A 22,742-nucleotide genomic window follows, 5' to 3' on the forward strand; every position below is an offset into this window, starting at 1 on the left:
ATCTTAAGACCATCAGCTACAGATCAGGTGTTGGCAGACAGTTTGCCCATGGGGAATCTCCAGCACTCATGAAGTCACAGGTTTGGACCCATCCTCATCCCACTGACACCTTCCACAGGCACATGCCTCATGGCTACAGAATCCCAGACATGATCTGAACCCTGGGAAGGAGGTGGGGACAGGGCTGTCAGTCCTATTGGTAAAATGCCTCATTTAGGAATTTGAAAGGGCTTTTGTGGGGAAGAGAGATGTGACTCCTGCTCGGCCCTGGAGGACACCTGTAAGCAGGGACCAGAAGAGGGCTGGGGGAAGGAGCTACAAAGGGGCAGATTTAGGCTCACAAGCACCCCAAAGACCCTTGGGAAGTAGCGAGTTCTCTATCACTGGATGCCTCCGGAGATATGTTGGATAACACCTTGCTAGGTGGGCCAGGATAGGGATAAGGACTGGACTCCTGATTTTATTGGCATAGGGGCCTCCCAGCTGAGGAAGCTCCCTCCACCAATGCAGGTCAGCAGCTTCCCTGCAAATTAGAATATGAGAGAGTCATCTAGGATGTTGAGAGGTGCCCAGAGGGCGTGTCAGAGCAGGACCGGACCCCAGGACTCCTGGACTTCCAGCCTCTTTGGCTGCACCAAGCTGCCTCTAGGGTGATGAAGAGGTCCTGGTTTGAACCCCCTTCTTAGCCCTGAGTGCTTATTTCTATCACTATCCTTATTTGATATTTAGAGAGCACTGTAAACTTAGCACGATGTTTTATGTGTCATCTAATTTAAACTTCCTAGCAACCCCATGAAGTGAGCCCATTTTACAGATAGTGGGATTGAGGCCCAGAGCCCACACAGCCAGGATCAGAGCCAGGATCCCAATCTGCATCTTCCTGAGCCAGGTCCAGGATTTTATGTGCTACATGGTTCTGTGATCTTTTTACCTTAGTTCCACAAGGCTGTCTTTTCTGGCACATAAGGCATCATCAGAGCTGGGTGCTCCCCGCCCCACTTTGGACCTCTCCGAGCACCAAGTGCCTCACTGACTCCCTGCTCTGCTATTCACCACCTTGTGACCTCTAAGCCTCAGCTTCCTCATCCCTACAGTGGGGGAGTTGGCCTCCAAGATATCTCCCAAATTGATGCTTGCGACCCAATGATCACACACTGATCATGGGATGTTGACAATTGTGATGGTCTGTATTGGTGCATCTATAGCAGTCCTTCACCCCCTTTCTAGAGCCTGAGTACTGGCAGGGAAGGCAGGGCAGGGGGCATGTCAAATGTTTCCTGTCTCCCCAAGCACAGTCATCTGCACGCTTAAATACATGTCTAGGAAGGGAACTTAACCCGACCCTGTGTTCCACAAAGGGGGAGAATAGTCTGACCCCTGGTCACCTTGGGAATGAGTGCCCAAGGTGACGTTAGAACCCAGATCTTTGCAATCTCAAGGCTGAGATCCATTCCGCCTCACTCCCTCAAGTGGAAGCTTTGGATCCTACTCCCAGAGCTCAGCCCAGTGATCTGCAAACAGTAGTTGCCTCATAAATGTTTTCCAAATGAATGAATGAATTTCATCCAAACCTCTCATTTTCCAGGGTAAACTGAGTCCCAGGGAATGGAAATGGCTTGTTTACAAAGTCCAGCCATGGAGACTTGGGAGGAGGGCCTGGTTTGGCACCTCAATCTTCTAGTTCTGGTCTGTGCTTTTTTGACTCTGCCAGAGAAAGAAGGTCCCAAGGAGGAAAAGAGGCTGGTATCCAGTGGCAGCCTGACTGAGGATGTCCCTGAGAGACCCCTTCCCTTTTCTTCTGAGATATGTCCTGTCAAAAGTCCATTGAAGCAAGCAAAGATGGTTTATTTGTGTTTGTGAGGGATGGAGTGATGTCAGAAGACTTTTCTCCCTAACAGTAGCGGCCAGACATGGTTGGTAGTGGTTGCTTCATATTTCCAAAACTGTGACTGCCCCCTCCCCCTACCACCATACACACAAACAAATCAGACGAGTAACTCTAAGAGGATTATTTAGAATATGCAGGGTGCTGGTAGTGGGAAGGAGACCCTAGGAGCTCAGCCAAAGGCTAAGCTGCTTGTCTGATGTAGACCATGGACACCCAGGACATTGACAAGCTGTAGAGCGTCCTGCAAATGTCAAACGATCTTGGAGACCCTCAAGAGGATGCCATGTGAGGTTCAGTTGAAGGAATTGTGGATATTTAGCCAGGAAAAGAGAAAACTCACAAAGGACATCACAGCCGGCTTCAAGGTTTTGAAGAGCTGGCATGGGGAAAAGAGATTAAATCGGTCCTGTTTGGCCGCCAAGGACATAATCAGAAGGAGTCGGTGAAAGATGCAACGACATCGAGAGGCTTGCTCAGGAAAAACTTCCTAATAATTAGGGCTTCCCCAAATTGAAAAGCTTCCAGAGAGGCGATGAGGTGACCCACCTGAGATGTCTTCTGTCAAAGCTGGAGTCGAGTCTAGTGCGGAGTCTTGTAAGAGTCACCTGCAGCCGCCCAGCAGCCTGCTTGATGTGGCCCAGAAAGGAGCCAGCCTTGCTGGGCAAAAGAAGGACGTGTCCAGTACTATGTTAAAACCCAGAAGTAACCTTTGGTGGGGAGAAAAGGAACCCCAGGGTCAGGAGGTAGCCCTTGGCTACGAGTCTTCCCTTCAGGGCTGCTTCGAGCTCGAGCCCTCTTTCACCAGGGACCGTGAGCTCCCAGTTGGGTGGGGCGGTGGATATGTTGTAATTTCTGTAATTGGTATATCTTCTCAATAAATATCCTTCTGTAAAAGCTAACTGATATCCATTGGTATTGGAGATGTTAACTGTTGAATCAATATGAGGGTAGAAAATGCCAGACTGGGGCTTTGAGTGATGGTCCCATGACTCCCCGTCCTTCAGGGTCATCCCCAGAGCCCCAAGGAGAGCCTCTGGGGACCTGACCTGCCAGTTAGGACAGGCGTCGGCACAGTGAACCCAGCGGACCTGTCACATCTATATTCTGCACTCTTCTTTTTTGCCGATAGATTGTCTAAGGCTGATCTCTAATAATGCCTTGAGCGCCCACCGTCCCTTGGCTGGGTGATAGGCTCTCTGAGCTCAGGGACACGGTTCATGCAGAATGGGGCAGCCCCTGTGTTTCGACACTCCAATGTTTCCTAGTTCTGATTCCCTCGGTGCGGGTATCCCTCCACTGATACAGGTAGAATGCCCTTTCTAGCTTAGGGGTCACCTTGGAGATCTGCTCTGACCACAATCTGCCCCAGGCCAATTCTTGTGGCCCTTCTGGCTTGCTAGGAGCACCCCGGGGAGCCCAGGGTTCCCCACACACCACCAGGAGGTCTTACCAGAAGGCAGCCATAGCTGAGGACTTCTAGAAAGAAGCCTGAAACAACCTTCTTTTTTCTCCAACTTCTAGAGCAGAGGACCAGTAGAAATGAGAAGCCGAGCCAAACCTGAGAAAGCTCCATTCTGGTTTCCCAGTCTCTCTTAGGTCTTATAGTTCTCTCATCATCAGTAAAAGGTCATAGAGTGCCACCTCTGGACTTCATAGAGCTCTTGATAAACAGACTTACAGACCAGAGGACATTCAACTCCCTCACTTTCTTTGGGCCTCAGTTTCCCCCTCTGTAGAGGAAACCACTGGCTCAAGGTCATGTAGGTATTGACTGCCAGAGCGTGGATTCCAACTCTCTAAGGTTTAGCCGTCATGTAGCATTTAAAGGTTGACAAAATGCCAATAGCTCTGTGAGGTCTGAAGTATCCCCATTTCATAGATAAGGAAACTGGGACTCGGACAGATTAGGTGTAGCCCAAATCCTTCCCCTGACTCTGGGATAACGAGGATGAAGAAATCACCTGCTTTACCAATCTTGGGTAAGGGCGACATCTACCGGTCAGGACTAACATGTGCCTGAGAAGCTTCTGCAGCTTAACTTCAGAAAGAGGCAACCAAGTTGTATGTGGGTCAGTGATGTGCTGGAATGTTGACCAAAAGTGTGGCCTTCATGATGCAGCCAGAAATCCAAGGATGCCAGCCTTTGGCCAGTAGATGTCCAGTGTTAAATTCTTCAAAATCATGTTTCTTCCTAGAGTCCTAGAGGAGATCTGGGCAATTTTTTTAAAAAGATAATTCTTTCTCTTCATTTCTTTTTTGAAAACTGGCAGAATACCCCAAGAATCCAAGAGCTTGCCCTGCACATAAACCGCACCAACTCACCAATCACTAAACCCATGGAAATGAGTTCTTGCTAAACAGATCAAATACCATAGAACATTCAAGCTGCAAGGAAAAAGGCACTGCTTAGTCCAAACTCCTCATTTTACAAATGTGGAGTTTGAAGTTCAGAGAGAAGAAGAGCCTCTTTTGCAAGGCCACAGTTATGGACTCAGAGAATTTAGGAGCTAGAAGGGACCTTAAAGGAATCTAGATTAACTAAAGAATCCCTATTCCAGTCTCCCCAGGAAGAGTTCTACAGCCTGTATTTGAAGCCTTCCAAGAAGGAAGGGGGAGCCCATGACCTCCTGAAGGAGCCAGCTCCACTGGAGGACAGCTCTAATGATCAGACCTCAAGTCTAAATCTGCCTCTTTGAAATGTCCCCATGTTATTTCTGGTTCTGGCCCCTTGAGACCAAGCAGAACAAGGATAATCTAATACTTCTTCCAGCCCTCCACATACTTGGAAATGACTCTCACATTGTCCTGAGTCTTCTTTTCTCCAAGTTAAAAATTCCTGCAGCAAATCTTCATAGGACTTGAATGAAGACCCTCTGCCATCTTGGTTGCCTTGCTCTGGATGCTTTCCAGATTATTGATGTCCTTCCCCAAATGTGGCATCTAGACTGGACATGATGCAGCAGGTTAAGGGTCATCGGTCGCCTTTCAGACATTTCTTCTGATTGTTTAGTCAATGGGAACATTCATGAGTTTTATAAAAGAAAATCTGTCCTGCCCAAGCTCATGCAGCCAGTATCAGAGCAGGAATCAAACCCATGTCTTCTTGGCCCCAAGTCTAGGACTTTACTATATGTTTTTGTTACACAAGGCAGTCTTTTTACTTTTGGTACGTAGGACATGTTTAGTTCTTTGCAAGTAGTTATGTTATAGCACATTCATACAACAGTTGGACTCCTTTATCCATCCACGTTGTGTGTATCAGACCTTATTATAATGAATGACCCAGGTAAAGCCTCTGCAGAAGGCAGCTTAATAGAGCATATAATCAGAGCACACAGCCCTTGGCTGCTACAGATGCAGCCCACAGACATCATTATGTTGCTCAGATCATAGGTACGCTAATCAGCAGGCTAATGCAGAGCTCTACATATGAACCCTAGGAAGAGTTAGTCAGTGGTTTTCCCCAGAGACCCTGACACAAGGCTGCTTGTCCCACTGTCAGTGGGCTCTGGTGAAGTGAATAAGGAAGGCTTACTGCTGTGGCCTCTTGGTTTATGCACAAACAGTTAGCAAACCCCTCTTAAGTTCCTGCTATGTGCCAGGTACTGCAGATAAAAAAAGGACAGCTCCTTCCTTCAAGAGGCTTATATTCTACTAGTGAGATATAACATGATAAACAAATTATGGGATACATGCAAAATCAATATCCAGTGATTGGGAAGAGGTGCTAACAGCTGGGGGACAGCAGAAAAGACCTCTCAAAGGAGGTGGCTCTTGGATGGAGCCTTGAAGGTTGCTGGGAGCTTCAAGAGGCAGAGGGGAAGAGAGAGGGCATTACCCACATAGGGCTAGTCTGGGCAAAGGCACAGACCAGTGGCAGGAGGTGGAATGTCAAGTTCAAGGAACAGCATAGAGGGTAGTGTAGTAGGGGCATGGGAGAGGTGAGTGACAACGATGTTTAAACTGCCTAAAAAGAGAGGTTGGACCCAGATTCTGAAGGGTCTGAATAGCAGGGCTTTGAACTTTATAAATCAATGATGGGGGTGAGGGTTCAATTACCTGAGCTCTGAGGTCTCTTCCCAGCCTGAAATTATATTATTTGTTACTGCTGCTGAAGGAACTTAAGGATTTAAGGGAGTCCCTCAAGATCTATTGGTCTATGACTGTACAATTGTATCAATCAACCAGCAGGCATATTGAATACCTGTTATATGCTAGTCCCTGTGATAGAGAGAGAGAGAGAGAGAGAGACAGAGAGACAGAGAGAGACAGACAGACAGACAGAGAGAAACTGCCTGCTTTCAATGATCTTACATTCTAATAAGGGATATAATAAGGACACATAAGTATATGCATATATACACACATATGATATACAGGGTGTTCCCAAAGTCTTCATGCAGTTTTACCTATTAAAGATGAAGTATCCTGTGTGAGTAGTAGCAAGGAGGCCAGTGCCCCTGGATCACAGAGTGTGTGGGGGGAGGGGGATGTAAAATGTAAAAAGACTGGAAAGGTAGAAGGGGGTAGTTTATGAAAGTCTTTAAAAGCCAAACAGAGAATTCTGTATCTGATCCTGAAAGCTTATTGTGTAAGGGAGTGATATGGTCAGATCGTCACTTTAGAAAAATCCCTTTGGCAGCTGAATGGAGGATGGACTGGAGAGGAGAGAGACCCAAGGGAGGCAGGCAGAGCCTCAGTAGCTGCTTCAATAGTCCAGGCATGAGGTAATGGGGCTCTGCACCAGAGGGATGGAGGTGTTGAAAGAGAGAAGGAGACATATGCAAGTGATGTTGCAAACTTTCAAATGATAGGATTTGGCCACAAATTGGATATACGAGTGAGTGTGAGTGAATCAGTGCAAAAAGCATTTTTTTAAAGTGCCAGATACAGGGAAGAGTGAAGGCTGACACCTAAGGGTGTTGACTAAGGTGATAGGGTTTGTAGAGTTCATACTAATGTTCCCTCCCTCACCAGAACATACACAGCCCAGGGGAGAGTGGGCTCAAGTTTATAAAGCATGGACACAAATAGGAGTATATCATGTACACACAAATAAATACAAGATAACTGGGGGAATCAGGAAACATTTCATTTCAAAGGCATCCTTGAGCTGAGTTTTGTATCTTCTTTTCAAATGAAATAATATTTGTAAGCACTTTGCCTGGCACACAGTAGGCATTTAGTAAGTGCTTGTTCCTTCTTCCCTTTTCTTTTGTTGACGTGTCTAGCAATGAGGCACAAAACTCCCTGGGGAGAAAGCAAAGTGGTCTAGTGGAAAGAAGGCAGAGCTTGGAGACAAGAAAACCTGATTTCAAACGTGAATTCAGTGAGTCTCCCCAGAGAATCTTGACAAGCCATTTGCCCTCCATGAACCTGTTGTATCTGTAAAGGATGTTTGTCCTTCGTTTTTGAAGAGGACCACGATGTCAGGGAAATGATGGCATGCCTTGCAATCTGTAAAATGGGGGGCTAGACCAAGGTGGTGTCTATGGTCGCTTCTAGCTCTGGGATCTCTGATCCTAAACAATCTTCAAGGTGTTTTCCGGTCCTGAATCTGACAGTGAAGCATATACTCTGAGCTTCAGTCTCCTTATCCTTAAGTGAGGACAATAACTTACACCACCTTCCTCAGAGGGAGTTAGCATTCTTATTCTTCATGACAATCAGTGCCAATTCATGGCTACCAGCCCCACGAGCCTGATGAGCATCAGTGCCCTGCTAACAGCTCCTGCTTCTGAGGGTGATGTGGGGATTAATTAGTTTGTAAGATGCTCCGAAAATGAAAAGCTCTTAATATATGCTAAACATTATTATTTCTATCAGCCGGGATAATAAAGTACTTAATCATTTCCTGCAGCCATCTGTTGCCAACCCACTCAAAACGGAGCAACTGTTTTGCTCTTCCCTAGCAGCAGTTCAATGCCAGCGGGTGGGGGTGGGGGTGGGGGTGGGCGAGGCCATCAGTCTAGTACATTAGGGCTTTCTGCTTGGAGGCTGGGGATGGTGACAGCCCAAGCACCTCAGACGGCTCTCGGGGAAAATGAGTAAAATCCCATTCGATGGGCCCAGGCCTTGAGCCCACACTCCCAGTCCCCCCAACCTCCATTCTCTCCATGGCCTCAGCAAAGCAAAGGTCCCAAGAGAAAGAGCACATTTGTTTGGTAGGAGAACCCTGACGTCTTCACCTGGCTTGAGAGAGGAGCTGCCTAACGCTGTCATTGGCCATCGGGCGCCAATCGAGGGCTATGGGATGAGTCTCCTGGGCAGGGCTGGGTCATTACTCTCATTGCATCCCAAGGATCACCAAGCATCCCTTAGCACCCCCGAGCATGAGAGCAGGATGGCACCTGAGGACATCATCGCCATAGCTTCCAAAGGGTTTTCAAGTTTACTAAGTGTAACTATTACCTCTCCCATTCTACAGCCAAGGAAGCTGAGACTCAGGCAGCTGAAGTGGCTTAGGATCATCTGATTATCAATCTGGAGATGGTCATGTCCTCTCATTGATTTTGTTTTAACGTATGAATCAGAGAAATCACATGGCTTGCTTAGAGTCACTTAGGTAGTAAGTGTTAGAGTCAGGATTTGAACCCAGGTCCTCTGGCTCCAGATCCCAAATTCAAGTGACCTTCATAACACTGAAAACTATCTCAAGGTGAAATGTACTGCTTCAAGAGGTGGTGGGCTCCTCCTCACTGGAGACCTTCAAGCTTTGACTGGATGTCCACTTGTCAAGAATCTTGCAGGAAAAGTTCATCTTTGCGTTGGTTTGAGGGCACTTACTAGCAAGAGCAACAAAAAGCTGAAGCAGTGAGTGCACTTCAAGGAAGCCCTGACTCAGTCCCCCCAGCTAACTCACTGTCCCAAGGTAGAGAGGGCTCTGGAATTGTTCTCCCAACCCCCAGGCTCACTGACGGGCAGATCCCCAGCAGGCAGCTGACTGCTCCTCCTCAGAGTTTTAGTGTTAACCCTTGGGTGTTAGGTGGCTCTTTTTAATAGAGTTCATTAGCCCCACTGGTGAGCTTTCTCTGCTCCAGTGGCAACCAACTGATGTCAGTTAGTTAGCAAGAGTTTATTAGCCTGCAAAAGGAAATATTTACTGGGTTGGCACAGTATGATCAGGTAGGAGACAGCATAGTGGATAGAGTGCCAGGCCTGGAGTCAGGAAGAGGAGTCTTCCTGAGTTTAAATATGACCCCAGACACTAACTAGCTGCATGACCCTGGGCAAGTCAATTAAATTCATTTGCCTCAGTTTCCTCATCTGTAAGATAATATGGAGAAAATAATGGCAAATCACTCCAGCATCTTTGCCAAGAAAAACCCAAATGGGGTCACCGAGAGCCGGGCACGACTGCAATGAATAGACACCAACACACCGAGAGCCGGGCACGACTGAAATGATTGGACACCAACACACCGAGAGCCGGGCACGACTGCAATGAATAGACACCAACACACCGAGAGCCGGGCACGACTGAAATGATTGGACAACAACACACCGAGAGCCGGGCACGACTGAAATGATTGGACACCAACACACCGAGAGCCGGGCACGACTGAAATGAATAGACACCAACACACCGAGAGCCGGGCACGACTGCAATGAATAGACACCAACACACCGAGAGCCGGGCACGACTGCAATGATTGAACAACAACACACGTGGCACGGTCAGCTGGAATACAGCGTCTCCCAAAAGTCTGCATCATGTTCTCCCACCTGGCTCGGGTTTGGAGAGCGCACGTGGCAAAGGATGGCCCTTCTGCTTCTGTGCCAAGCTCCTTTCCCCCTTCTGGGGAGTGCCTGTGGTCTTGTCCTAGGTTCCTTCTGCTGTCTTGAAACTGCTTTTGCTCAGCGTGTCCAATATGTACTCAGCTCTTGGTGCCGACGCTGCTGCCCATCGCTGCTGTTCTAGGGCAGTAAAGGTCCCAATCAAGAGAGAGGAAAAAGAAGCAGAGTCTTTGTGCCTCCTCTGCCCAGTAGGAGTCCTCTGGTGGGGGGCATGGCTATAACTGCTCTCTCCTCAATTGCCACTGGAATCTCCTGGGTTCCAAATAGAGCTGCTACCACCCCCGCCCCCAAACCCACAAGCCATGAATAAGGTTTTTAGCCATTCCCAATATTCCTCTTACATGGCATCATTTCACTCCTTCCCAACTAATTAAGGACTTTTTGTTACACTTAGCTAAAAGGCCTTTCCTTGATAGATGGATGGAATCCATGGCATTGTCTCCTGACCACACCTAGTTCTTTGCCTTTCATCACCTTGGGTTGATTGGCACAACTGAGAAGCCCAGGCTCTCTGCAGCTCTTGAGGTAGCAGCATGTGCCATCAGTCACATGTGTCAGGACTTCCTCCTTGTGAGCCCAGGCCTCTGGACTCTGCCATGTTCCCTAGTTCCTTCTCCTTAGATCCCAGGCCTGGTTTTATACCCAGCTAATAACAGTGAAGATTTGGAGGGTGGTTATGGATAGATCGAATGATGCCACTCTGCTCTGAAATCACCAGCGAGTCCCTACTGCCCTGACTGCCCACTAACCCTCAACTCATGCTGCTATAAGCTCCCATCTTGTCTGTCTGCCATTCAAGGCCCAACAGTGTCCAGTACTGCCTACCTTTCCATCATCTCTCATCTTACTCTCCTTTACACATGCTAGATGTTCAGGCAAATGGTACATAGCCCTACCCCTTTCACATGTTCTGAGATCTCCTCCCTCCCGGCTTTTGCTCATGCTTTCAGCTTAGGATGGTCTCCTTTCCTTGGTGTGATCAACAGCAATGATGCCAGTGGTGGTTGTGGAAAGAGTTCTTGACTTGGATTTGGGAAAAACTAGGGTTCAAATCCTGACTCTGACACTAATTGCATGACTTTAGGCAAGTCTCTTCGATTTTCTGAGCCTCGTTTTCTTCAGCCGTAAATTGGGAGCAATAATCCTTTCTCCCATAATAATGGCTAGCTTTATATAGCCTTTACTGTGTTCCAGGCACTGTGTGTCCCCCATTTGGTGGGAGGGAGGTGCTGCTATTAGCTCTATTTTATGGATGAGAAAATTGGGACAAACAGGAGTTATGTGGCTTGCCCAGGGTCACACAGCTAGTAAGCATCTGAGGCGAGACTTCAACTCAGGTCCGCCTGACTCCAGACTCAGGTCTCTGTCGGTGCTCCACCTACCCCCGCTGTGGCTATCAGTCTAACTGCAAACATCAGAGCTGTGCTGCTGTTGCTTGGTTCTTCAGTCATGTCCGACTCTTCGTGACCCCATGGACTGTGTTTTTGTTGGGATTTCCTTGGCAAAGATTCTAGACTCGTTTGCCATCTCCTTCTCCAGTGGGGCACCATTTTTTGTCAGAGTTGTATAAACTTGAGTTACTGTCCTCCCCCTGCTTAAGCACCCTATAGTATCTTCCTATGGGGCTTGTCATGAGGATCAGATGAGATGTGGAAAACCTTTAAGAAGTGTTTAAAATGCAACATAAATGTTAATTACCACAACTCCATGTGAGGAAGAAAGTGATTGAAGCCGAGTGTCGTAACAAACATAAAGTTTACATTTTTAACTCTCTCTTATATATATATATACATATATATATATATACATATATATATGTATATATACATATATATACATGTATGTATGTGTGTGTATATGTGTATATATATATGTATGTGTGTGTGTATATATGGATATATGTGGATAATGACAGAAAGATAGATAAGACAGACAGACAGATAGACAGATAGATAGGCAGACAGATCGTTGTTAAGGAACTCTTCCTCACCAGTCCCAATTGGCCTCTTGACCATTCTTTCCCTGCCCAAACAACCTTCACCCCCTCACTTCTCAGTGCTCTCCAGGCCAAGCACAGCAGTCTAATTCTTTTCCTTACTTGCCATCTTGCCCAAGCCCGAGGGCACCTTCTATAGGCAGGTGCTATGGCAGAGTGCAGACCATTGGTTCTGGAGTCTGAAGACCTGGACGTAAATTATGTTTCTGATCACCTGACCCTCTGCAACTTTGGGCATGCCACTTAATCTCCTTCAGCCTCAGTTTCCCCCTCTGTCAAATATGGAGATTGCTTCTAACTCTACCTCCAAATTGTGATCCTATGTCTCCTAGAAAGCTTCCCTTATTCATGCTCCACCACCCCAATTGTCTTAATTAATTCTCTTAGGGCAAGACCTCAAGGATCTTGTCTATTCTGGTCATCTTACTCAGCTTACCAAAATTCTTCGTAAAATCTGGTCCCTAGATTTGAACATGAGACTGCAGATAGGGTCCGAGAGCAGCATAAAGAAGCAGGACCATCACTTACGTAGCCCTGATCAGTACATTTCTTTTCATACCTCCCAAGATCATGCTAGCTTTTCTTGGCTGCCATATATGGGGGCTCACACTGAGCCCCCATTCCAATAAAATCCTCGGATCACTTCAAGGCAAGCTGCAATTTAGCCACAGTTCTTTCCATCTTAGACATGAGAAGATTTTTTTTGAACCCACATGTAAGACTTTACATTTATCTTTATGACATTTCCTCTTACTTTATTATTTCCCAGTTTTTAGTCCGGTAGGATCTTTTAGAATATTGACTTTGGTATCTGATGTACTGACTGACCCTCCCAAATCTGTCACACGAATTTGTTTAGTTAGTCATCTATACCTTTGTCCAAATTGTCAATAAAAGTATCAAACAGTACAGAAGGCTAGACCCCTTGGGCACACCAATACAAACCTGATCAAGTTAATAAGTCATTAACTACTACTCTTTAGACCTAGCCAATCAGACCAGATCATGTGACCCAAAGAATCTAGTGCCACCCTTGGAGTGAAGTTCATGTCTCCACAGGCCATTAGGTATGATTAATTGGTAATACAATAGACCATAGAATCTAGTTAGAATGGACCCAAAGCCATCTAATCCGTTGAATGGCTGATTGCAAAATTGCTAAATGTTTCTGCTTCGGCCTCTTGAACCACTTTCCTTGTTAGGATTTTTTCTCACTTTTTTGAGTGAACACCTTTTCTGCAACTTCCATTTGTTCCTTCTAGTTTGACTTCTGAGGCCAAGCAAAACAAGGCTTGTCCTTCTCTCACTTCAGACACTTGAAAACATTTACCTGGTGCTCCAAATCTCCATGTCTAAGAGCTCCTACCCCCTGAATTGATTCTCGCATGGCTTGGTCTTCAGTTCACAGAGAACTAAGACTTTCTTTCAGACCAGGATGACATAGTTCTCATTGAAGAAAGGTTTGGTCATAATACTAGCACAAATAAGATCATTCCCAGAGTAATAAGAAGCCACACCAGCATGTAGGCTCCAATATAGATACAGACAAGAAATTAGAATATGGAGAATCTTCATTCTAGAGAATCATTATTTGGAACCCCAAAGCCCCCGGACAACCAACAGGTAGATAGTTTGGGTTTGGTTCTTGTTAAGCTGAATTATTAAAATCCCTACTGGATTTTAACCCCGTGATGTTAAAGACCATTTCTCATTTAGCCTTGTATACCTTATAGTGCATTGCACATTGTAGGATCTCAGAGAATATTTGATGAATGCATGTATGAACTGTATTTTTCTGAAAACGGAGGCCATGTTTAATCAAGAGAGTATACATTTTGCCATAGAGTTCTTATAGTTCAAGTCTTCCCCACAAACCCTACACCTAAAGTCTGGGTAAGAAGAAGTTTGCATCTTGCATCCATAAGTTTGAAAAAGTGTTGTTGTGTGGACTAAGCCTATAATTAATTCCGGTTATAAAATGTATCTTAATTTTGAATGAGCTGCTTGGATTCTTGTGAATGCATTCAGGGCCCAATCATCCCATTGCAAAGGGAAAAATGGTTTCAGCTGGGATGCTGAGGCCCCTGGCGAGACTCTTGAGTGCTCCATCCCTGGTGGTGGCAGCAGCTGGTGCACTGAATATAGACAAAGGCAACAAGGCCTCTGAATATTAGGCTTTGTTCAGCACAGGCAAGCATCCCTGCTCCATTCAGAATAATTGTAGGCCTTGGCAAATATACCACAAAGAATTTGCTGCTGTCTAGTCTATTTCCAACAATGAAGGCAAAGATGTAAGGAGGAGGGGGTGGGAAGGTCTTTCCAGGGACTGGAGATCAAAATAAGGAGACATCTACTTTTATGTATGCTGTGGACTAGACCATGCCTATGGTTACTGTGAGTCAATGGCATCCTCTCTTCCATAAAAATGGGCAGGACTAAGTAGAAAGGTAAAGAGGAAATGATCTTTCTCTCACTGGTAGGGATTGTCTGCTATCTGCAACCTGTCTTCTCTACTGATGCATTTCCGGTCTGTGATTTCCCATCAGCCTTCTAGCCGAGGATGAACCCAAGTGATTGAGACATTCTTTGCCTCTTTCTCATATCTTAAGGGGGAGAACATTTTGCCATTTGTGTTGTCCATTGGTTGTCCCTTGTTTTTGCTTCATGACCAGACCCCTCCTTTTCAAGTCATTCATATCCTTCATACGCCTTTCTTTTTCACATCTTCCAAGAAAGTTGATATTGGCATATCCACTGTGTGTCTTGTAGACTTATTTATTTACTGAATTGTAATCCTTCTGGAATTGTGGTTCTCCATTATACCTAGGGGTTATGATCACTGAGTGAAGTTTGTTGCTACAAAGATCAAGTTTTGTGGCAATGTTGTCATTTAGTTTGTTGGGGGATTTCCCAATGCCATTTGTCCCGGTGTTTTCCAGGTATGTAATTCTTAGCCTAGCACATAGTCTATTTATCCAATTGGAGAGTCTGCTACAATGGGTCGCCCATCTGGCTGCATGTCACCCCTGGCCATGTGAAGGTTTTTGGCTTCTTTGTCTTGTAGAAATGATTATGATAACGTCTTTTGCAATGCTATGGGCTTAAAGGTCTTTGCTACGTCTTTGAGCTCAAAGGGATTATTAGTAGGATATTCCCTGTGAAGAGAAACTTTTTGAGAACATCTCAACCAATGATAAATCTTTCCTCTTTTGCTTAGAACTTACCATACAGATTGGTAGCTGGACCCTTAGAGAATCTGAGCATTCACTGCTATCCTCTATGGCTGTCAAACTCCAACCACCTACTATTCTTCTGCTATCTGTGATTCTTAGTCACCAACTGCCTATAAACAATCTACTACCTCTCCCAACCACCTTCTCCCATTCTGTCTTTCCCATATTCCTCAACCATTTCCACCAACGTCCCACTCCAACTCAGCATGCCTCTTCCATGGTGACCTCTGAAATTCCCGTTCCATAACTAACAACTTCCCTTCATTTTGTGCTCTCCTTCTTCTTGTGCTCTCCATCTTTCTACTCAGAGACTTGTCTTTCCCTGGATGACACTGCATCCCTGACCATCCTCTCCAGCATGGGTTGCATGTTTTTTCATACCCCCTTACCCGAACACACATACACACACATCCTGGAGGATGAGTCAGAACACTCCTTGTTCCTCACTACCACTGCCAGATTATCCTATTGCAATCACTCAGCAACCTCTCTTTTGAATTTCAATTAGTTAAAATTTTCCACCCTCTTCATTTCATGGCTATTGTTTACTGGACCTCCGTCATTACCTCTCCTTTCTCAGGTTCCATACCCTGCTTAACCTTTTCCTGTCCTTCACAATCCCTGCTCTTCTAGTAAGAGATGCCAATATCCTTATGGACACACTTCAAACACCCTAATCTCCTGATTTCCCAAGCTGCTTAATGCCCACAACTTGGTAGTCCTTCTTACTGCCTTAGCTATATATAAAGAGATGGTCACACTTTCATCGTGTCACTCCCCACTAGCGTTCCACATTCAAGTTCAAGAACCTTGAAATTCCTTTAGTTGATCAATATCTACCATTTTGTCTTTTCTTTGCCTTCTCCCTCTTAATCCTTTTCCTTCCTCTTCACTACAATCTCTAATCCTTCTATCCCCTAGTATTTTCTTTGGTTATTATCCCTGCCCTGGTTTCCCTTTCCTTTCTTCCCAATCTTGACCCTGTAGTTAATGAATTTCACACTGTCATCTGCTCTCTAATTCACACATAAAATTTTGGTCCTGGAATCAGGAAGACCTGAGTCCAAAACCAGCTTCAGGCATTAGCTGTGGGACCTTGAGTAAGTCACTTGACTTCTGTCTGTTTCAGTTTCCTCAATTATAAAATGTGGATGATAACAGAACCTATTGGACAGGCTTATTGTAGGGATCAAATGAGATCACATTTGTAAAGCCCTTTCCTAAGTATTTGGCAAAGAGTAGGCCCTTATTAAATGCTCATTCCCTTTCCCTCTTCCCTTGCCAACCCCCAAATGTGTATCAATCCACCATCTGGCTCCTCAGCTCTAACTCATGTGTTGTTTTTGCACTAGGTGTACCTCATGCCATCAACTCTTGGAACCTTTAGTTGTCTGAGGCTCAGCTCCAGTACCACCCCCTACAAGAGGACTGTTCCAATTGCCCCAGTTACTAGGGTTCCCGTCCTCTGGGGGGAAATACTTGGTATGACTTTCTGTATGTTAACACTCCCTCCGGGATACTTGCAATCCACACTTTTAGATTGCATCCTTTCCCCACCCCCAGGGTAGCTAACCCAGGTTCAATGAATTCTGCGGGTCCATGCCAAAACTGTAGCTCACGAGCCCCTACAAGTGCATTTACCTTTAACTATTATCCAGAAGACAAAATCAGCTCAAAGCAAAGGTATTTACTGAGGCAGCATCGTAAGAATAATAGCTATAAAACATTCTTCCAATAAATCCAGGGTGTACATCATAAATCTCCCATAAAGAGAGTCAACATCAGTGAGAAGGGTGGGCACACACCAGTAGTGAGGCACATGTGTAGGGAAAAGGTATGCCCAAAGAGACTCAGGTTCCTAGTTCTATAAGGCCCTGCTCTCCTCCCTCTTTTTCTGCGGTCCTCGCAAAGCTCCTTGTGGTTGTAGAGTCTCTTCGCAGTATATCACTTCCTGTGCTCCTCTGTTTGGTCTTGCATATCTCAGCAGGTTAGCAGATCTGCTCTGAGACACCATCGACAATGGCAGCTCAAGATGGGTCAGTTAGCATGAGATAGGTTTGGGGCTGTCTGCCTTCCTCAGCAGAATATGGCAAGGAGCTAAAGTCTGACCAGAAGAGGAGGGGAAAAAAGAAGGGTCAATGAGCCTGTGCTTCCTTTCATGGGCTTTCTAAATGGTCTTCCTTATTTTTTCTTCAGTGAAGTGCTAAGTCATAGGACCCAGGCTCAAATCCTGGGTTGCCACTACTGCCTGTAAGTCCTTGTGCTAGTCACTTAATTATTACAAAACTTTGGATTCTTCATCTGTGAAGTAAGGGATTGGACTCAAGGATTTCTCAGTTCCCTTCCATCTCTAGTGCTAAGTAAACTTGATAACCCAAGTTACAGTTTTATGGGATTTCATGATCTGGCATATAAGTCGTACCTGTGTTAACTCTAGGAAACACAGGAGGAACTGAAGCCAAGCTCACATTGGCACCTGACCAGCACTCGGATGGGTCAGGGTCCAAGGCTGAGCCCAGTGAGGGCCAAGCCATTCTTCCAACAATCAGGAAAGCCAGACTGGTTTGAAGGGTGACCCCTTCAGACTAGGGGAGACACTTCCCACCCCTCCAATCCATCTGGGTCCTGGCTGGGTGTGTCTCTCTGGGGCCAGGGAAATCAGAAGAAGGGCATGCAGGCTTCTTTCTTTTTTAAAATTTATTTAATATATTTAGTTTTCAGCATTGATTTTCACAAAAGTTTCAATTACAAATTTTTTCCCCATTTCTACCCACCCCCACTCCAAGATGGCCTATATTCTGGTTGCCCCATTCCCCAGTCAGCCCTCCCTTCTGTCACCCCACTCCCCTCCCATCCCCCTTTCCCTTCTTCTCTTGTAAGGCAAAATAAATTTCTATGCCCCATTGCCTGTGTATCTTATTTCCTAGTTGCATGAAAAAACTTTTCTTTTGTTGTTGTTGTTTTTGGATGTCTGTTTTTAAAACTCTGAGTTCCAAATTCTCTCACCTCTTCCCTCCCCACCCACCCTCCCTAAGAAGGCAAGCAATTCAACATAGGCCACATGCGTATCATTGTGTGAAACCCTCCCACAATACTCATGTTGTGAAAGATTAACTATGTTTTGCTCCTTCCTAACCTATCCCCCTTTATTGAATTTTCTCCCTTAATCCTGTCCCTTTTCAAAAATGTTTGGTTTTGATTACCTCCTCCCCCCATCTGCCCTCCCTTCTATCATCCTCCCTTTTTTATCTGCTTCCTCCTTCTTTCCTGTGGGGTAAGATACCCAGGTGAGTGTGTATGGTATTCCCTCCTCAGGTCAAATCTGATGAGAGCAAGATTTCCTCATTTCCTCTCACCTGCCCCCTCTTCCCTTCCAATGAACTACTTTTTCTTGCCACTTTTATGTGAGATAATTTACCTCATTGTATCTCCCCTTTTCTCCCTCTCTCAATAAATTCCTCTCTTATTCCTTAATTTGATTTTTTTATATCACCCCTTCATATTCCACTTACACTGTGCCCTCTGTCTATAATACTGAGGTCTCATGAATTACACACATCATCTTTCCATGTAGGAATGTAAACAAAACAATTCAACTGTAATAAGTCCCTTATGATTTCTCTTTCTGGATTACCTTTTCATGCTTCTCTTGATTCTTGTGTTTGAAAGTCAAATTTTCTATTCAGCTCTGGTCTTTTCACTGAGAAAGCTTGAAAGTCCTCTATTTTATTGAAAACCCATATTTTGTCTTGGAGCATGAAACTCAGTTTTGCTGAGTAGGTGATTCTTGGTTTTAATCCTAGTTCCATTGACCTCCGGAATATCATATTCCAAGCCCTTTGGTCCCTTAATGTGGAAGCTGCCAAATCCTGTATTATCCTGATTGTTTTTCCACAATATTCAAATTGTTTCTTTCTGGCTGCTTGCAGTATTTTCTCCTTGATCTGGGAGCTCTGGAATTTGGAGATAATGTTCCTAGGAGTTTTCTTTTAGGGATCTATTTGAGGAGGCGATCTGTGGATTCTTTCAATTTCTATTTTACCCTCTGCTTCTAGAATATCAGGGCAATTCTCCTTGATAATTTCTTGAAAGATGATATCTAGGCTCTTTTTTTGATCATGGCTTTCAGGTAGTCCAATAATTTTTAAATTATCTCTCCTGGATCTATTTTCCAGGTCAGTGGTTTTTCCAATGAGATATTTCACATTGTCTTCCACTTTTTCATTCCCTTGGTTCTGTTTTATAATATCTTGATTTCTCATCAAGTCACTAGCTTCCACTTGCTCCAATCTCATTTTTAAGGTGGTATTTTCTTCAGTGGTCTTTTGGATCTCCTTTTCCATTTGGGTAATTCTGCATTTCAAGGCATTCTTTTCCTCATTGGCTTTTTGGAGCTCTTTTGCCATTTGAGTTAGTCTATTTTTTAAAGTATTGTTTTCTTCAATATTTTTTTTTAGTATTTTTTTGGGTCTCCTTTAGCAAGTCATTGACTTGTTTTTCATGGTTTTCTCTCATCCTTCTCATTTCTCTTCCCAATTTTTCCTCTACTTCTCTAACTTGCTTTTCCAACTCCTTTTTGAGCTCTTCCATGGCCTGAGACCAGTTCATGTTTTTCTTGGAGGCTTTTGGTGTAGGCTCTTTGACTTGGTTGACTTCTTCTGTCTGTATGTTTTGGTCTTCTTTGTCACCAGAGAAAGATTCCAAAGTCTGAGACTGAATCTGGGTGTGTTTTCACTGTCTGGCCATGTTCCCAGCAAACTTACTTGACCCTTGAGTTTTTTGTCGGGGTATGACCTCTTGTAGAGCAAAGAGTACTTTGTTCCAAGCTTGAGGGAATGCGAGGTTGATTTCAGAGCTATTTCTATACAGCCAGCTCTGCCACACCAGCACTCCTCCTTCCTCAAGAACCACCAACCCGGACCTGACACAAATCTTCAGCAGGCTCTGCACTCCTGCTCTGATCCGCCACTTAATTCCTCCCACCAGGTGGGGCTGGGACCTGTAGCAACTGCTGCTGTAGTTCTGTAGCTGCACCACCTTTGCTGCCCCCGAGGCAGTGGCTGAACTGCGAACTACTTTCACTCCCTGCAGCTTTTCCCACTAACCTTCTCTGTTGTCTTTGGTGTTTGTGGGGTTGAAAAGTCTGGTAACTGCCACAGCTCACTGATTCAGGGTGCTAGGGCCTGTCCTGCCTGGCTCCTGGTCTGGCTGGTCCTGCTGCCTCCCATGCTGAGCTCTGCTCCCCTCCACTCCGCGTGGGATAGACCTCATGCAGCGACCATCCAGGCTGTCCTGGGCTGGAGCCCTGCTTCCCTCTGCTATTTTGTGGGTTCTGCAGCTCTAGGATTTCTTCAGAGCCATTTTTATAGGTTTTTGGAGGGATGTGGTGGGGAGCTCACACAAGTCCCTGCTTTCCTGCCACCCGGCACGCAAGCTTCTAATGTGAATGACTAGGAGTGCCCAGACGAGCTCAGCTTCTGGCTTAACTTCTAGCTGCGTCTCACAATGAGCATTCATGATATCAAGCGTCCTTGCAAGGTCAACTTTCGATCAGACTTTAATATCCGAAGCTGTCGTATTCATTGTTCAGTATCTTGTGAATCATTAGCACAGGTGATGGGCCCAGGAAATGGGGAAGGTCCGGCCGCTAGGTGGCGCAGTGAGTAGAGCACTGGCCCTGGAGTCAGGAAGACCTGAGTTCAAATGTGACCTCAGACACTTACTAGTCGTGTGACCTTGGGCAAGTCGCTTAACCCCAATTGCCCTGCCTTCCCCCCTCCCCCCCCAAAATGGGGAAGTCCTCAGTACGAGCCTGCACCAACCCCCCTCCCCAAAGAGTAGAGAGGAAACAATAAAAAAAGTGACTGCAACAATAAATGACTTATATACACGTGTGCGCGGGCATGGGGGTGGGGGTGGGGGCGGGCGCTATGCGCTGAACCCAGAGCTACGCCCACATTAGATCAGTGAGAATTAGATGTCGATGTACTCCCATGATCAAAAGGGACGGCGAAATCCTTGAAGCCAAGCAGCCACTCCCATCTCTGGGCTCAGAGCCCCGCTGTCGGAATCCTCAAGTGAGCGCTGCCAAGTTCCAGCGATCTCCTGAGGGTCTTTCATGAAGTCAGCTAGGTAGTTATGTGGTCGTGGATGGAATGCCACTGGTTCTGGAGTCAGGAAGACCAGAGCTCAAATCTGGCTTCAGACACTTATTACTTGAGTGACCTTAGGCAACGCGCTTAACCCCTTGTTTGCCTCAGTTTCTCATCTGGAAAATGGGCATGATGGCAGCGCCTACTTCCCAGGGTTGTTCTGAGGATCAGATGAGAAATAATTATAAAATGCTTAGCACGGTGCCTGGCCCATAGGAAACTATCTAAATGTTGGCTTCTATTATCGCCATCATCACGTAGTCTGAACTACACGAGAACCGGCAAGTGCCCCAACCTTGGAGTGCCCTGGAGTACACCCTGGTCTCCGTGGACAGTTTCACAAAGTCTGAATAAGAAGTAATACGAAGACCGAGCTTTATATTTTTGCCCTAAATTCTCATATGGCATTTCTGGCGTCTAGTTAGGTTGTAACAAACTGTTAGGATTACTAATTGTTCTCTGTATACCAGAGGAAGCAAGCTATTGTATAGTTAAGGCTGTTTCCCCAATAAATTAGTGGTTAAAATATATGATCAAATGGTCCTCAAAAGGTGGAGTGCAAACCGTCCCACAAAGCGCTGCTACAAGCATCTGGATGACTATGGGGACTTCCTTCCTACCAGAGATCACCTGCCTTAGATAAAATCTCTGGGTCCAAGGATACTTTCCACTTGCCTGCCACAATGCTTGGCCTCATTCACAGTTCTGCCAACAACGTTCTAGTTCTTCCCGCAACTTCTCCAACATTGACCATTACCTACCTTTCCCATCTCTGCCACTTTGCAGGGGTTGAGATGAAACCATTTCACTCACTATTCGTGATTTGGAGCATCTTTTCCCATGGTTGTCAATAGTCTGCAATCCCCTCTTACAGCTAGCTTCATTTCTGAAATCTTGGATGAGCAGAAGCTCACCCAGTGGTCTCAGACCTTGGCACTCAATGGAAACTCTAGGAACTGACCGAGCCTGGCTTTGTGGATGCCACCTGCTTTCCTGATCCAGACCCCTACCTGCTTTCTTCCTCACCAGACTCAGAGCTAGTCCCAGTGACTGTTGAGTAGGGTATGAAAAGGGTTGGAACAGTGCCCTTGAGAGGAGATACTGTTTTTCCCCTTTCTCTGACAGTTCTTCCTCAGGCAATGAGAGAGGGGTAGCCTGGACAAGTAGAAGCTGCCAATGTGAAGGAAACATTCTGGGAGTTCTGGGAACAGAGCTACCCTGTGGGAGCAGCACAAGTTCTGGGAATTTTCGGATGCAATATTAAACAAGCAGGATGAGTTAAAAGAGGAACATTTGGACTAAAATCTATGTAAAAAAATAGGGTTATTATTGGTAATAATAGAAGATGCTTAGGCAAAGTTTTATGGCTTACAAATCACAAATATTGTTACTTTAGACAGCTCTCTCCAGAGTTACCACTGATCTCTTGGCTGCTGACTCCAGTGGCCTTTTCTCAATCTTCATTCTCCTTAACATCTCTGGAGCTTTTGGCACTGTGGATCACTCTCTCTTCACTAGGTTTTTGGGATACTGCCCTGCCTCGTTCTCACTCTCAGTTTTCCTCTTACATCTCTGACCTTTCCTCCTCTGTCTTCTTCACTGGATCCTTCTCCAGATCACACCCTTTAACTATAGGCATCCTATAGGGTCTTGCCCTAGGCCCTTTTCTCTCCTCC

The sequence above is a fragment of the Trichosurus vulpecula genome, chromosome 6 (assembly GCF_011100635.1).
Source record: "Trichosurus vulpecula isolate mTriVul1 chromosome 6, mTriVul1.pri, whole genome shotgun sequence".
In the NCBI taxonomy this organism is placed as follows: Eukaryota; Metazoa; Chordata; class Mammalia; order Diprotodontia; family Phalangeridae; genus Trichosurus; species Trichosurus vulpecula.